Here is a 17,424-nt window from a genome sequence, read left to right on the forward strand (position 1 = left end):
TGCCTTTTTGTGGGTAAAATCACAGAACTGATGGAGCTGAGTTCTGGCTGAGCAAAATCTGAGAATTTCAGCTGCCCTGCTGTAGGAGAAGGTCAGACCTTTCAAATGAAAACTGTCTTTATCCTCTTGAATGAAGTGTATTGCTCAGGAAAAGCTGATTTCTGTTTGGAAGATGTTCCAGATTCTTCCCCAGTGGAGAATCTGGGCTGTATTTTCCCCTCAGTTGTTTGAGCAGTCACAGGTAGGATGTGATGACCCTGGGGAGGTTTTTTCCAGCCCTAATGACCCCGAGATTCTGTCTTTGCACCAGCTTCTGAATCTGGGAGGCACCTGATGGTTCAGAGAATTTCAGTGCCTTGATTTTAGGCAGCTTCAGCAAGAGTGAAACTTTCAGCTGAGGTGAGCTCAGTGTTCTTGTTCTGCCATGAGTTTGTCCAGGGAAATTTGAACTTGATTGGAACACAAATGAAGCTGAGAGTGGAGGACTCTGTGCCCTACAGGGACAGGAGAATGAGGGGGAAAGAGCCTGATCTTTTTTTTTCCTTTTCTTCCATCATCCTCAGATGTCTGAGATTTTTCAGGCACTACAATTGTAGCTGCTGTTTGTCTCTCCCATGTCTGTGAGATGGTGCAGGGGTTTGAAGACAAGAGCACACAGCCTGGAGCTGCACCAAGGGAAATACAGGTTGGAGAGCAGGGAAAAGGTTTTTCCAGCAAGGGGGAGAAAGTTCTGGCCTGGCTGCCCAGGGAGGTGGTGGAGTCCCCATCCCTGGGTGTGTTTGACAAAGCCTGGAGGTGGCACTGGGTGCCAGGGCTCAGTTGGGCTGTTGGGGCTGGGCTGCACTCAATGGGCTTGGAGGGCTCTTCCAACCCAGGAATTCTGGGAATTCTGTGATATTGGAGAAGAAGAGGTGAGGACACCTCAGAGCAGCTTTCCAGGGTCTGAAGGGGCTCCAGGGCAGCTGGAGAGGGACAATTCATCAGGAAATGGAGGGACAGGAGCCAGGGAATGGCTCCCAGTGCCAGAGGGCAGGGCTGGGTGGGATCTTGGCAATGAGGAATTGTTCCCTGGCAGGGTGGGCGGGGCTGGGATGGAATTCCATCCCTGGATCCCTGGCAGTGCCCAAGGCCAGGTTGGACCCTGGGGCTGGAGCAGCCTGGGGCAGTGGGAGGTGTCCCTGCCATGGCAGGGGTGGCTCTGGGTGAGCTTTAAGTCCTTTCCAAGCCAAACCATCCTGTGCTTCTAAATCCCAGTAGGAATTTGCCTTGCTTGCATTAGTTCCAGATAACTCCTCGTTGTGAAGTTTTATTCAAGGAGCTGCCACTCTTACAACCATGTAATTACCAGAGGAGCAGAGCTGTCCAGATGATTTCTTTGACTTGGATTGGAGCCATGCTCCTTTCAAATGGTAACAATAATAAAAGTCAGAAGCATTTTCACTCCACGTCTCAGTAAGCTGCATGAAACCTGGTGGCTGTGTGGGTGACAGCACTGGACAACTTCATTTACAAATTCAGGCATTTGTTTCATGATTTTGAGGCAGAGCAAATCTGTGTTATGGCTTCATGATGAGCCCTCTGATTTAAAATCTGTTGATTTAGTTCCTATTAGATGTGTGCTGATGCAAATGGTGCCTTGCTGAGAGGAGAGCAGGGGGGAAAACATCCACGTGTAGAACAGCAAGAGAAGAGCAAACAAAAAGATTCCTCCTCAAAAATGCCAACATGAGGAAATACTTGATCTGCCTGGTCAGTTCTGCCAAGGATATATTTCTGTCTCATCTTTAAGTAAAGTTTTCCTCCAGTGGAACCTAACAGTACATTAATTATAACATTTAATGGCCAATCACCCTTCCCCATAACCGGGGGGTGATTGTGTGTGTGATGGAGAGGGGGAAATAATCCCTCAGTGTCACTGGGTTAGGTCCTGGTTTAACTTTGTAAATCCCACTCAGGAATGCAGTTCCAAACTGCAGAAGATAAGAGTGGAGCAGCAGAGTCCAGAAGATGGAAGGTTTGGACTGCACAGAGCAGTGGTTTGCCCACGGTGCTGTTTATACAACACTTGTGAAAACAAGAGGTTACACAAATATTTGAGTTTTCAGAGATCTGCTGCAGGCTCTCTTAGAACCTAATGTTTTATGATCCAAATTGGTGTGTGATATCTGGTTTCAGGAGTGGTACAGAGTATGGAAATGGCAGAAATGTGGATTTGTCACATAAGCAGTCATGGCTCTCTCTTGTTTCTTCCTTGGTAAACCCAGCCTTGCCAGATGATTTTTGGGCTGTGGAAATGGTTCCAAAACAAACCCTCTCTGCAGTTACATTATCCTTCAGTGCAAGGAACATGTTTGGCTTCCTTATTGCTGACATCTGCCAAGTATTTCTTCACCAAGTGCTTAGTGTAATTTGCAGTGAGCTGGTGAATGCTTAATGGTCTTTGTAGAGCTTCATCTTTTATGTCCTCCTAGGCTGAAACAAATCCTTTCATCCTCAGAGTTACCTCTGTGCTGGGGTTTTTTTGTTTTTATTTTTTTCTGGGGAGATCCTTGCATTTCCCTCACCCAGTTTCTCTGGGATTTCTGGGATTTGATTTGGAAGTAAATGCTTTTTTTTTAAATTTTTTTAAATTAGCTGGTACTGACTAATATCCAAGAAATATAAGTGGTGTAAGGAAGGGACACGTTTTTCATTTAACTCCTAATAAAATGTAAGGACTTTTCCTCCTCTGGCATCCTCATTTAAGCTGCATAAGTGAAGTGGAATCAGGATTTAAGTGGGAAATTTTAAAGGCTGGTGGAAGTGGTAATGATAGTTTTACTTCTCTCCTAAATCCTTATGTGGAGGTGCTCCTAGTTCTGTTTTCATGATGAAATATTACTCCTTTCCCTCTCTCCTCACTTCCTCAGGCAAGAAAAATACCCAGATCAGTGCAGTAAGAGCAGGTTTGACCAATAAAAACTCAGTTTTGTGCCATAAAGGGTCTGAATTCTGAGGGGAAGGTTGGAGATGGGGTAATTTATGTCACCAGTCTTTTTCTGGGCCTGAATGGACCTGGACTCTCTGGAATTGTCACAATGGAGCTTTTTAAAAACAAAGAACAATATTAATTCTACTGCCTGTTCAATCTCAATTAATGATGTTCTGCTCAGTTGAGTTTCACTTGAAGATAAAACCCCCATAAATCAGGAAGTTTCATTTACAGATTATCCCTGATAATCTCCAGACTCCTCAGCCCTACAAAATGAAACCACCAGCTTCCTTTACAAGAAATAAAGAAATCCACAGTCCAGTCAGACTCTTCCAGTTGCTGGCTGAAGGAGAAATGGCTTGAAGAAAATGTCATAAAGTCATTGAAAATATCCTTTTTGGTGAGGGAGAAGATGGAGAGGGTGATAAGTTTTTAATGCAGGCAATCTTGGGTGAGGACAGGCCTTTATTGATGGATGTTTTCTGCAAGCTCTGGTGTTTGCTTTCAGATTCAGCTGTTGTTTGGCCAGGGAGGACTCAAATTCCTTCTTCAGGTCTGTGTGAACACAGCTTCAAGGTAGCAGGTAGAAAGAACTTACAACTTCTACACTTTCCTCTCTGCTATACCCAATCTATTTTTAATAATTTCACCTGGGAATCACTACTGATAGTAGAAGGTGTTTAGTGCTGTTCAGTGTTGGTTTCCCAAGATGTGTTTTTTCTTTAAAATGTGCAGCAAATTGCTTAAAGTAGAATTTTTCCACATTTGGTGCAAGCCACAATATTCTGAAGCTTTTAATTGCTGTAGAATCATTAATTTCTTGTGGTGAATTTTAACAAGTAGTGATAGATTCATAAATTAGTGATTCTTAAATTGCTGGTAAATATTTTTCCCACAATCAATTATTTTGATTTTTAATAGATCAGCATTTGCCATCCCATTTATGAACTTCATTGCAGAGATGAAGGCTGGGATTTTAATCCCGAGATTTTCTCCACGTCAGAGCATTTCTCCTTCTGCTTTTCCTAAACAGGTTCTGTGTGTTAAAACCTCTCAGGCTTGTGTTACAGAGAGTTTTTTCCATGAATAACTGATCCAGTTCCAGGTGGGACAGGGGTTCTTGGCAGTGTGAAGGTTGCTCATGGCTGGGTCCTTGCACAGAGGGTCAGGTCTGGTTTGATGCAGAGCCATAAAATCAGGGAATGCTTCGGGCTGGAAGGGACCTCAGAGGACTCATCTGCATCATTACATGAATCCCACACTGGTTTGGGGTGGAAGGAACTTCAAGATCATCCCATTCCAATGGGATGCACCTCCCAGTGTCCCAGGGTGCTCCAAGCCCTGTCCAGCCTGGCCTTGGGCACTGCAGGGATGGAGAATCCACCCTGCTTTGCTCAGGCTGTAACTCAAGACTGCAGCTTCACTGCATCACTTCCAGAAGGAGCAGTGCTGAAAGCTCCAGCTCAGGTTGGTTTTCCTGATTTTTGGAGCACTAATAAAATCTGCAGCAGAATCTTGGCAGGTCCTGAGAGCTCTTGCTGGGTCCAGCATCAAGGGATATTCTCTGGAGAATTTAATCAGAAAATTGTTCCTGGGTGGTTCCAGTTTGAGGAAGGCTGATGGAGAGGGATTTAAACTGAGAAAGGCAGGGCTGGGTGAGACCTTGGCAAGGAGGAATTGTTCCCTGGCAGGGTGGGCAGGGCTGGGATGGAATTCCATCCCTGGATCCCTGGCAGTGCCCAAGGCCAGGTTGGACACTGGGGCTGGAGCAGCCTGGGACAGTGGGAGGTGTCCCTGCCATGGGAGGGCTGGCACTGGGTGATCCTTAAAATCCCTCCCAACCCAAACCAGTCTGGGATTCTCTGGCTGCTTTCCTGTTTGAACCTGTCATTTCTTCTCCCCTCAAAGCCCTTTTCTCATCCTGTGCCCAGTCCTCACACCAGGCAAACCTCTGCCATGGCTGTTGTGGTTTTGGCACCTCCCATTGATGGCCTGGTGCATTGTCCTGTGAACTTGGAAAAATCCCCTGGAGACCTGGATTTTGCCTCAGTCCCTCTTATTTTTGCAGTGCCAGGACCCAGGGAATGGCTCCCAGTGCCAGAGGGCAGGGCTGGGTGGGATCTTGGCAATGAGGAATTGTTCCCTGGCAGGGTGGGCAGGGCTGGGATGGAATTCCATCCCTGGATCCCTGGCAGTGCCCAAGGCCAGCTTGGACACTGGGGCTGGAGCAGCCTGGCACAGTGGGAGGTGTCCCTGCCATGGCACTGGATGGGCTTTGAGGTCCCTTCCAACCCAAACCATTCCATGATTTCCAGTGTTTCAGCCCTGCTCTGAACATCTGTGTTTTGTTCTGACACTTGAAAGAATAATTTTCCTCTCATAACCATGCGTTGTAATCAAAACTCATTTTTCTTTGGTTCAACAACTGAAGATTTCCTATCAGGATCCATAATTGGTGTTTAAAAGTAAAATCAATCATTTCTGTGTAATTGCCCAATTTCTAACCCTTCCTTTCCCTCACAGAGCCGTGGCAGTGTGCTGTAGGTAGAGAGGAAAAAGAGGAAGGAAAATGGGTTATTTGGTGAAGCACAAGGCATGCGATTGTTGTTTGTTGTTGTATGAAATCACAATCAAAATTGACACAAGTTGCTATTAAACTCTATTTCCTGTGTTAAAAAAAGTCAGTATTAGCTAAAAAAGAAACCTGCAGCAGTAGATTTGCACATAGACCTTAATGAGCCCAATTGACCTTCTGTGCTGTATTTACAATTGCCTTCAAATTGTAAGCAGATGTTTGAAAAACTTTTGTTAATAGGTCCCTAACATCTGTTTCACCAGGGATCCTGCCCACCAAAGCAGCTGTAATTAGGAGAGCACCTCGTGCAGGCATCTTTTTTCTTACTGCTGCAGATGATCATGTTTCTCCCCGGGGTATTAAAGCAAAATCTTATTGGCACTTTTGTTTTCATAAATTCTACAACATCTCTTTTGTGAGGGGGAAAGTTTTTCCAGCGAAGGTAAGAGGTTTTTTTTTCCCCTGTGAAGTCTTTAAAAAAAAAGGCTTTGCAGGACTGATACATCACCAAATAATGTGAAATACTGAGTGCAGCTGAAGCTTGTGATGGGGTTTGTCAGTTTGTGCTGCTCAGGTTCATGATAAAATGTGTGTTCCGAGTGGAAAAAAAGGCAAAAAGGAGGAAAATCTCAAACCCTGCTGCTGCTGCTGCTGCAGGGGAAAAAAAAAAAAAAAAGAAAATCCAGTGTCATTTGCCCATTAAAGTTCTTTTATAGGACATAGTTTCCATTTGTTGGGAACACAAAAAGCTGTCTGCTCGCTGAGTTTCACAGCCCTGCTTGCAGGGGATTGCTCTGACAGGGGCTCAGGAGGGCTGCCAGCCTCCAGAGCTTTTCCTTTTAAACAGGCTGCACTTTGGGAGCTCTGCTTTGCCTCCTGCTTTCCAAAGTGGGCTATGGAAAATGCAGCTGGAGCAGGGGGGCTTGGGCAGGGCCCCCAGGGAAGTTTCCACTGGGTTTCCGAGCGGATTTCTCTGGAGATAAGTGAGTGACAGAGGAGCAGCCCCTTTTCCAGAGGGAGGAATCCTCTTGGGAATGTTGTGCCTGATCCCAGAGCAGCCTCTGCAAAGCCCAGCAGCTTTCCAGCATCTCCCTTTTGTGTCCTTTCAAACTGGGAGGTGACCACTGCCTTGTGCATCACTCAGAGTTTGTGCAAATCAATGGATTTTAGCTCCATCCTTTGGAGAGAGCCACAGGAATTGCTTCCAGAGGGAGGGATTTTGGGAGAGAGGCTCCTGCTGGTGCTGCAGTGAGATAAAACTGTGTTATTCAGACATTTGCTCTCTGAAATGTTAAATGGATGCTTGGATTGATGTTATCAAACTGCAGAGCACGAGCCTGACTCACATTTCAGGGAATCATGGAATGCTTGGGGTTGGAAGGGATCTTCAAAATCATCTGATCCCACCCCTGCCGTGGCAGGGACACCTCCCACTGTCCCAGGCTGCTCCCAGGGACACTTCCAGGGATCCAGGGGCAGCCCCAGCTGCTCTGGGAATCCCTGCCAGGTTAGAACAGTCTGGGATTGCCTTTTCCACCCAAGGGCCACCAATTATCAGAGCCCTTCACTTCCCCACTTGGGTTTGGGGCTTGAAAAAGGGAATTAAAGGAATTTCTTGCATCTTCCCTTCCCTGAAGTCTTTCTCTTTGTAGCAAATCGGGATGAAATTGAATAATTTGAATAATTTGGTATTTATTCTCAAGAATGTTCTGCTGTGTGCTGTTTTTTACAGAAGTTCTTCTTTGACAAAACCATTCCCCAAGTTCAGTTGCTGCAGTGACTGTGCAGATGAACCACGACTTCTGTAAAAATCTTGAATCATCTCTCAAGCCCCTTTTCCTTCCAAGCCCCAAATACAAACCAGCTCATTTCCTATTCTTTAAAATCACCTGGGTAGCAATGGAGCAGGTTTTCTCTAAAGATGCCAAAAAGAAATAGATTTGATTTATTGCAGGAGAGGCATTTTTCATTACTTCTATAGACAAATGTGAAAACCCAGAATATCATTATGGAAAGCAGCTGATACAAAAGCTCATTTTTTATTCTTTAAGTCATTTCCAGTGTCTCTCCTTCCTAATTAAAATATCTTTTCAAAGGAGGCACTCAGGGTAGTACTGTCTAGGAAAATATGTGCAGTTCAGCTTTTAAACCAATTTTTTTTTCATTGTTTCATTGGAAAAAGCCACATTTTTTAACTTGCTGGGTTTTTCAGCCTTCTGGTTTGCACTGGGCAAATCTAAATTTCATCCAAATTGTCAAGTAAATCATGCTTATACCTCAAATAGGACTGGAAATATTTCTGTTGTGAAAACTCCAAAGATTTTTTTTGTTTTTTGGAAGTCTGAGTTCAGTGTGGTTTTGCAAAGTGCAGCTTCACTTTTAGCTGTGGCTTTTTCTGGGGGACAAATCCTCAGGAAATTCAGACTCACTCCCAGGAATTAGTGGGTTGATATTTTGAATGGGTTGATATTTTGGGTTGATATTTTGAATGGGTTGATATTTTGGGGACAAATCCTCAGGAAATTCAGACTCACTCCCAGGAATTACTGGGTTGATATTTTGAATTTAAGTGAATTTGACGCCTGTGAATTCATCATGAAATTGGTTTGAAATGTCAGTTTTCTGTGAAGATGATCAGGTTTTAGAGCAGGGGACAGCACACAGAGGAATCCTTCAGAATTCCACAAAGATTCATCCAATGTTTCCTTGCTGGGGTTGCATAAAGCTGTGGAGAAATGGAAACCTGGGCTGTGCTAATGCCAAAGGGAAACATTCACAGAGGCAGTTCCTGTTTTTTTTGAGGGTTTTCTTTATTTTTCCCCCTTTAAAGGAATTTATTTCTGATTACTGAGCTCCTTTGATAAACACCATCAACAGGTGAGCACACCCTGAGGATGAGCCAAATTCTAATTCAGCAATTTCATATTTTTTTTAAATATAAAACACCATAAATGTCCTTTAGATCAACTATTCATCCATTCACCTTCTCCTCTGTTAATAATGAAGGAGAACCAGATTTTTTTGTATTTAAGCTTTAAATTTTTTAGATTTCTCATAAATAATGTAGAATTATTGGTGCTCTCAGGCACCTCTCTGTACAGGTGAGAAACAGTGAGAACATCACTGTGAGCATCGTGCAGGTCACTGAAATTCCTGCTAGGATCATTTCATATTCTATATTCATATTTTATATCTTTATTCTATATTTTATATTATATTATACTTTATATTTTATATTAATTTCATACTTTATATTTTATATATTTATTATATAATATATATAAATATATATTTATAGTAAAATATCTTTTTAACTATACAATATTTATGTTGTATATTTAAATATATTTATATATTTAAATATTTACATTTATATATTTTATTTATTGTTAAAGATATAAATATAGCAATTTATATAAATATTCATGTATTTATTACTTATATATTTATTTATAAAATATATAATATATTAAAGAAGCTACATTTTTATATAATATTTTATATAGGTATCTAGATTGTTTTATGCAAAATACATATATTTGTATATTTTAATTTATATATATATATATATATATATATATATATATATAATGTACATATTTAAATATACTTTTTTTCCTTCACCTCTGGCTTATCTGAGCACTGAAGAGGAACTGAACCTGTTTCATACTTTAAGGAAAAAAATGATTGAATGAATATTTTTCAATAATTTTTCAATAATTGAATGCATTCAAATTATTGAATGTTTAAAAGTTCTAAAATTATTTAGGTGTAAGAACTGGTTTAATGTTCAAAAATAAAGTTGTTGCCAGAAAAATCTCTGAAGCTGGAACCTGCTAAATCTGAAATCATGTGGCAAGGACAGGTTTTTCTTTTTTAGATGAGCTTGTTTACAGGTTTCCTTTACAGCAGCAGTGTTATTGATGATTCATTTTTCCAGTACCAAGTGGTACAAAAAAATCACAGAAATCTTGAATTATACACAAAAAACTCTTGGATTATACACATGAAATACTTTTACCTGGGAATTTTGGCAGCAAGGAGCAGCCCAATAAGGTTAGGCCACATTCAAAGCTATTCCTGTTCTTATTTGTCTGACATGAAAAATGTGGGTTGTGCAAATTGTTGATAATGACACAGATTTATTGAATTCCCACTGAAACCAAGTTGCCTTTATGGATTTACAAATCCATCACAGCAGCTGACATCAGCTAATAGCTGAACTTGCTTTTCCTCCAGAGTCAAACTGGAGCTGAAATATCATTTTTAAATGCTGGGAGATGGTGAAGGACATCAAAAAGAGATTTATTTATATGATGGCTTCAGACAGGTTTGCTTTTTTAGGAGGTAATTAACTTTTTTTTTTAATTTCTATACTGCTTTTTTAGAGGAAAAAAAAAAGAAAATGCTGTAGAGGGAATAAGCAGCAATTTTGAGTGTGGAGAGCAGAAATTCTCCCTGACTGTCTGGAATTTCATGGATGGAAAACAGTAGCATTCATTATATCCCTGGACAAAACTCCCCTGATTGCAGCTGACTTGCAAATTTCCCCAAAATTACACTTGGGTGAGCAAAGAGCCCTTGAAATGTGCCAAAATCCCCATCCCTGCTGCAGCTCTGACCTCTGCTGATCTCCTCCTCCTTGGCTCTTCTCACCTGGAAAGGGGCACAGAAAAATGTTCTCAGTTCTCTCACAGATTTGGGGAGGTTTTGGGGCAGGGCAAGAGTCAAGGTGAAAGATTCCATCCCAGTTTTTAGCAGAAATCTTGGTGGAAGTTTGAAAATTTCCAGCTCCTTGAATTGCACTGAAAGTTGAAGGTGCCATAAAGATTTTCTGCACATCTTTAAAAATTAAATTTGGGGTTTTTTTTTTTAAGCCAAAAATTAATTTTTTTTTTTAAGCCAAAAATTAAATTTTGGGGTTTTTCTTAAGCCAAAAATTGAATTTGGGTTTTTTTTTTAAAAGCAAAAAATTAAATTTTGGGGGTTTTTTTAAGGCAAAAATTAAATTTTGGGGTTTTTTTTTAAGCCAAAAATTAAATTTTGGTTTGTTTTTTTTAAGCCAAAAATTAAATTTTGGTTTTTTTTTTTTTAAAGCCAAAAATTAAATTTTGGGGTTTTTTTTAAGCCAAAAATTAAATTTTGGGTTGTTTTTTTTAAGCCAAAAATTAAATTTTGGGTTGTTTTTTTTTTTAAAGCCAAAAATTAAATTTTGGGGTTTTTTTAAGCCAAAAATTAATTTTTTTTTTTTTTTAAGCCAAAAATTAAACTTTGGGGGTTTTTTTAAGCCAAAAATTGAATTTGGTTTTTTTTTTTTTCAAAAGCCAAAAATTGAATTTGGTGTTTTTTTTTTTTTTTTTAAGCCAAAAATTAAATTTGGGGTGTTTTTTTTAAAAGCCAAAATTTAAATTTGAGATTTTTTTTTTTAAAGCCAAAAATTGGTTAAATATTGTGAAAAGTTGCTTGGAAGAAGAATCCACTTCCAAAACCAGATGGGATTGACTCTGTGGCTTCCCTGAGTGCAGGTGGCTGCTGGAATATCCCAAAATTTTGGAAAACTTCAGCTGTGAATGGAATCAGAGCTGAATATTTGTCAGTTCCTATTAAGCTTTGCTGTCAAACAGGTCTTTTTTTAATGAGAAGAATGACAAAGGATCATTTTTCCATTTATTCCTGATTTGGAGGATCTCAAATGTCATGACAGGGGTTTTTTAACTGGATTTTCAGAGTGTGGGATCTGTTCTGTTCCAAGGCCTGTCAGAAATGATTGCATAGAAAACTCAAAATTTTCTCCCAAAACAAAAGAATTTCAATATTTCTGCATTTCTGTGTGAAGTACACTGAGATATTTTAATTTTCCTTACATTAGTGCCATTCTTTTCACTGCCTTCATTGAGACCATAATTTTATTATTTTTGAAGTGAAACCACGTCAGTTTTCATCAGAAAACTTACAATTGCAGGTAAAAATGAAAATTTGCATCCTTTTAACTTAGCACCATTTTGTTACCCACACCTAGAAAAAAAAAAATTAAATTATTCTTCATTAAGTCTCCTTTTTTTTTAAAAAAAAATTCAATTTAATATTTCACTCCCTGGCAGTTTCAGGCCTCACCTTCAACACCAAGGTTTGAGCTGAAGTTTTGCCCTATTTAAAGCTGTCACTCAGGGGGAGGATTTATTTTTTTTTAACCAATGGAGTTGTCTTGATACAATTCCCAGAATAAACAGACTGAAATAGGTGTGAGGATCTGTTTCCAGCAATTTTCCCTATTTCCCTTTCCTGTCTGGCAGTACAGCTTGCATGGACAAGCTCTCAGGGGAAAAAAAACACCCCAAAATTCAAAATATTAAGAGGCTGTTGCTGTGTCCTGTGTTTTTTATTTCCCTCAGTTTCAGGCCCATTTCTGTGGCATCCAGAGAATTTTTTGGATTTTTTTTTTTTTTGAGGGTTGAGAATTTTTATTGATTTAAAAAGAAATGTTTATTGGGAAACTTGTGAAGTTTTGGTCTCCCTGTGACAGCACAATTTGGGAATGAGAGAATTTCCCGTTGACCTGACAGCTCTGAAATTTGTTTTTTGCTACAAGCAGGGTTTTCACCTCCTTCTATTTGTAGCTGATGGGATACTTTAGTAAACAGGATTGACTCAATTAATCAAATTTACAGATTAGCTTATTGATCACAACTGTGTCGTGCTGGGGATCAATGCTAATGGACTTCAAATCTGGAATTTTAATCCATTTCTGAATTAACATCGATGCTTGTTGCTATAATCCCTGCTCATCTGATTTCTTCTTCTTTTTTTTTTTGTGGAGTGCTGAAAAATACTTTCTTATCCATTAAGGCATTTAGGGGAAGAAAAGGACAAACCCAAACAATTCATTCTCTGGGTAGAACTGAGGATGCTCTTAGCTGAGCAATGTTTGACATCACAGTTTTTAAATTCAGATGAAGGTGTCTTGTGTTCCATTTTATACAGAGAGATATAAAAGATCTGGGAAAAGTAGTAAAATATTTCCTATTTAGGGCTGAATTTATTCTTATTTTAGTCAAGGAGATCATCTGGTCCTGAGCACTGCAAGCCATCGCTGCAGTTGTAGAATGGGAATTATTCTCTCTGTCTGGATTTATTCAATGTACAAAATGAATCATTTCTGCAAAGCTAAGGGCAGAGACACAGGAAAGGTGAGTTAGGAGCACTGCTGAGCTGCCTTGTCCCTGCAAACAGAAATAGATGGGGCAGGAGCTGGGAGCATCTGACAACCCAAGGCACAGGCTCACACTCCCAGCAGTTTTTCTGAGGGTAGGAAAATGGAATTTGAGGGGATCAAAACCTCAATGCTGGAAGATCTATTTTAATTTCTCCTTTTTAAACTAAACTCCCTGAGCAATCATTTGCATACAGACTTTTCAAACTGGGGCTCTAAGAGGGGATTATTGAGATGGCAGAGTCCAGCCCTGGGGTTAATAGATCCCACATATGCCATTTATTGCATAGCTGTGTTTATTGCTCAAGGCACTAATTCCCTTAAGTGAAACACAGGATTTTTTAGAATTAAATAAAATAAATGATTTCTTTACCCACTTTTAATGTGTTAAGCAGAAAATCTCTGGAGCAGATGAACATTCAAGATGCAGCAAACGTTGCCATTGGTTTTGTTATTGCTAAAAGCTGAGCCATAATTTAACTAACAGAGAGCAAACAGCAGAGCAAAGGCAATTCCTGCTGCACTTCCACAGCATTTCAGCATGGAAATGGAATTTCTCTGGGCTCAGGGAAACAAACTGCATCTCAGGTGGAGCTGGGGGTTCAGCCTGGAGAAGAGAGGGGTCCAGGGAGGGCTCAGAGCCCTTCCAGGGCCTGCAGGGGCTCCAGGAGGGCTGGAGAGGGAATTTCCCATGGGACAGTGATGCCTCGAGAGGGGACCTGGCACAGAGGCTCGTGGGGCTGTTTGTGGGGCTTAGGATGAGGGAAGAGGTGAGAACCTTGACTCCACGTGTCAGAAGGTGGAATTCTTATTTTATGATATGTATTATAGTAAAAGAAAATTATATGCTAAAACTATGCTAAAGAAAGAAAAAGGATTTCATCAGAGAACTTAAAAAAAATAAAAAATAATGATAATAAAATCTTGTAACTAACTAGAGAGTTTAAAACAGTTAAACTATAATTAACTACTAATTTAAAACAACTACACGAAACTAATCAAAAATGCACCTGTTGCATATCACAGCAGCAGATAATTATTGTTTGCATTTTGTTTTTGAAACTTCTCAGTTTCTCAAGAGAAAAATCTTAATTAAAATATTTTTCAAAAATTATGTCCCGTGACAGAGGCCAGGCAGAGTTAAAGGAATAAAGCAGGGATTTATTAAAAAGGCCTTTAAAGGATCCACCCTGGGCAGCACAAGAGCCCAGCTGGGGCTACACCCAGGATGAACCAAGATGGACCCAGATGGACCCTGGGTCAGGAGTTTTCTCACTTCTATAGGTTTTGGTCCATTTCCATACTGGGGTTAATTGTGCAATTACAGCTCCAGGTTTTGCAGCCCCATCCTCCCAGTCTGCTCTCCTCAGTTTGCTGCTGTTTGTACCCTTTGGGCCTGGAAAAGGATTGTTTGGTGTGACTGAACTCTGAGGAGAGCTTGCTAACACTTGACATGAAGTTCAGAGTTACCCACTAGTGCAGTAGAGAATCTGGAAAACATAAAAGCTAAAACTTAAGGCATCAGCAGGATGAGGGGGAATGGCCTTAAGCTGAAGGAGGGCAGGGATGGGATCTTGGGAATTGGGAATTGTTCCCTGGCAGGGTGGGCAGGGCTGGGATGGAATTCCATCCCTGGATCCCTGGCAGTGCCAGGTTGGACACTGGGGCTGGAGCACCTGGCACAGTGGGAGGTGTCCCTGCCATGGCAGGGGTGGCACTGGGTGGGCTCTGAGGTCCTTTCCAGCCCAACCCATTCCATGATTCCATCAGTGTAACCCACTGTGGGTGTGTTGGAATGCTCAGAGTCTCTCCCTGCCCCTCAGTGTGTGAATTCCACGAGATCCCAAGCACTGGAGCCACTCACAACTAAAATAATGCTCCTGCTTGGGTATTTCAGGGCACAGGAACAGCTCCAACGTGGTTTATTCTTATATAACCAAGTGAATATCATCATTCTTCCTGTCTGGTGTTCTTCAGCTCGAATCTAATATCAGAGCATTACATCTCAATTCTCCTTTTAAGGGCCACAGCAAACACAGCGTGGGTGGACCTGCTTAGACTTTTATTCCAAGTAATTCCAGGACAGATGTTCAACAAGATCCAGAAAACGCTGCTTGATGGATTGAAAAGCATTTCTCTAAGTGGATTAAAAGACTACAAGAGTCAAGATGTTTCTATTTGTGCTTCACACAATTATTCTCTTTAAAGAGACTGTGTTAAAACTGTTACCATGGTGTCTGCGTTCTCAGGTTACTTGTTGACAAGTATGTCATTAAAAACCAGCAGACACCAGTGAGAATCTGCTCCTGATCACCCCAGTTAAGCTGGTTTGGAGGGATTGTTCTGCCCATGTGTTTAGCACATTCAATTCCTTATCTGCTTTAAACAACACTCATAAAAGGCTTTTTCCATGCAGCAGCAGAAACCATATCAAAATGCTGTCAGGTTTTTACTGCTCGGCCATGTTGCTGTTGAATAAAACTGAAAATAAAACAAGCAGCTTTATCTGGTAACATTTATCCAATTCATCAGGAGGCTGACACTTCCCTGAATTAAATCCATCCTACAACTCCAGCTCTTCCACCCTGCGTGGTTCAGCAGCCAATCCTTCAAAAAAGCAAAATCTAAAGCAGGATGATAAGGAATTTCTGGGGTGGGGGCTGGACCTGCCTGGGCAGGTTTGGGGCAGGAGAGGAGAAGATCCCTCTGTGTGGCAGCTGTGGGTTGGGGGATGTTCTGCACAGATCCTGTGTCTCTGTTCAGTGTCAAAATCCCACAGCCACGTGGGGATCCTTGGGAAGGTGCATTCCATTGGCTGGGGTTGCTTTCATTTCTCTTGGGAGGGTGGTTGGGTTTCTGTGGGAACAGGCTCTCGTGTGCAGCTGGGAAAGGCAGCAGAGATCTGAGAAGTGGCCCTGGAGAACCTCGTGGAGTTCCACAGTTCCCAGTGCCAGGGGCTGCTCCTGGGTCAGGGCAATCCCAGCCAGGAAGGAGAATTCACTGGAAGCAGAAATGAGGGGAAGAACTTGGGGGTCTCCTGGGTGAAAAGCTGGACAGGAGCCAGTGAGTGCTGGGAGCCCCAAAATCCATCAAAATCCTGGGCTGCATCCAGGGAGGAGAGAGCAGCAGGAAAGGGATTGGGATTGGGATTGGGATTTGGGTTCTGTCCCTGTGCCCCTCAGGTGATTTCCCACCTGCAGAGCTGTCCCAGCCCTGGCCCAGCCCTGGAGGAGCTGGAGCTGCTGCAGAGAGCCCAGAGGAGGCTCCAGGATGGGCAGAGGGCTGGAGCAGCTCTGCTGGGAGGAAAGGCTGGCACAGCTGGCATTGCTCACCTGCACAGGAGAAGCTTTGGGCTGACCTTAGAGCCCCTTCCAGTGTCCAAAAGAGGTTTTAAAAAGGAGGAAGAGGGACTTTTTATATGGACAGAGAGTGACAGGACAAGGGGGGAATGGTTTTAAACTGCCAGAGGACAGGGCTGGGTGGGATCTTGGGAATGAGGAATTGTTCCCTGGCAGGGTGGGCAGGGGTGGGATGGAATTCCCAGAGCAGCTGGGGCTGCCCCTGGATCCCTGGCAGTGCCCAAGGCCAGGTTGGACCCTGGGGCTGGAGCAGCCTGGCACAGTGGGAGGTGTCCCTGCCATGGCAGGAGTGACACTGGATGGGCTTTAAGGCCTTTTCCAACCCAAGCCATCCCGGGATTTATGAAATCAGGGCCATTTTAGCCAGGCATGGCACCAGCCAAGTGCCAGCTGCTGTAATTGGGACCTTGCTTTGACCAAATGCAGCTCAGTAACCCTCCCTGGCACGGGCTGTCCCCCTCCTCCCCAGTGACAGTGGCACTTGATTTCCTGTAAGTGGCTTATCTTCCTAACCTGATAATAATTGATATTCCAGCATGGGGAACTAAGTGCAAAATGACAGGCAATGCCAACAGATGAGTCGTGAAAATCACGTGACCATTATCATCTAGAGACTTTGTAAAATACAAATTTGAATATCCCTGAAAGAGCAGAAGGGTGAAAAAATGAAATAATGTTTGCTCTCTATATCTATGTATATAAATATATTTTTGTTTGTGTATAACACTGCCTGAAAATCCTTTTCCATAAAAGATCAGTCTTTTGTACAGCTGTGATTTTTCTGGGGTGGGTTATTGAGGGCAGTACCTCCCAGACCTGCTTGATCTTCTCAGTCAGTGGAGTTTTTACCTCCTCAGTAGCAGCAGAACCTATTCATTCCTAATTCCATCCAGCCCTGAGAGTTAGCACTTAAAGATACCTTGTCAGTTTAGCACTGCAGCAGGAACATCCCCTTCCAAATCTGATTTTTCAGTCCAGTTGTACAAAATCACTGATTTTTCTGCAGCACAACCTTATTCTGTAAATCCAGGAAAGAAGTCACATTTTGTGTGTGGCTTTTGGGCTATGAGAGAAAAAGGCATTTTCCATGAGCTCCCTTTTATCTCTAGTGCACAATGTCATTTCCATCTTATTAATACAAATTATTCAAAATACTGTTCCTCTTTTTGCTTCTTTGCCTCTCCCTTGAAAATCAAGTTCAGAATAAACAGTATTTTATTTCAAGACATAATTTCTATTACTTTTTCTTTCTCTTTACTTCAGACTTTAGACTAAAAGGCTCCTAATTTTCAGTTATTATTTCTCACCT

At 41.7% G+C, this 17,424-nt stretch overlaps 1 protein-coding gene across 4 annotated transcripts in view; it reads left to right on the forward strand.

Annotated features, from left to right (window-relative positions):
• The window catches only part of HLCS (holocarboxylase synthetase), a 142,841-nt gene that overhangs the window by 72,584 nt on the left and 52,833 nt on the right, over positions 1-17,424 (forward strand). The gene's annotated exons all lie outside the window — the stretch shown is intronic.

The sequence above is a fragment of the Haemorhous mexicanus genome, chromosome 2, assembly GCF_027477595.1.
Source record: "Haemorhous mexicanus isolate bHaeMex1 chromosome 2, bHaeMex1.pri, whole genome shotgun sequence".
Lineage (NCBI taxonomy): Eukaryota > Metazoa > Chordata > Aves > Passeriformes > Fringillidae > Haemorhous > Haemorhous mexicanus.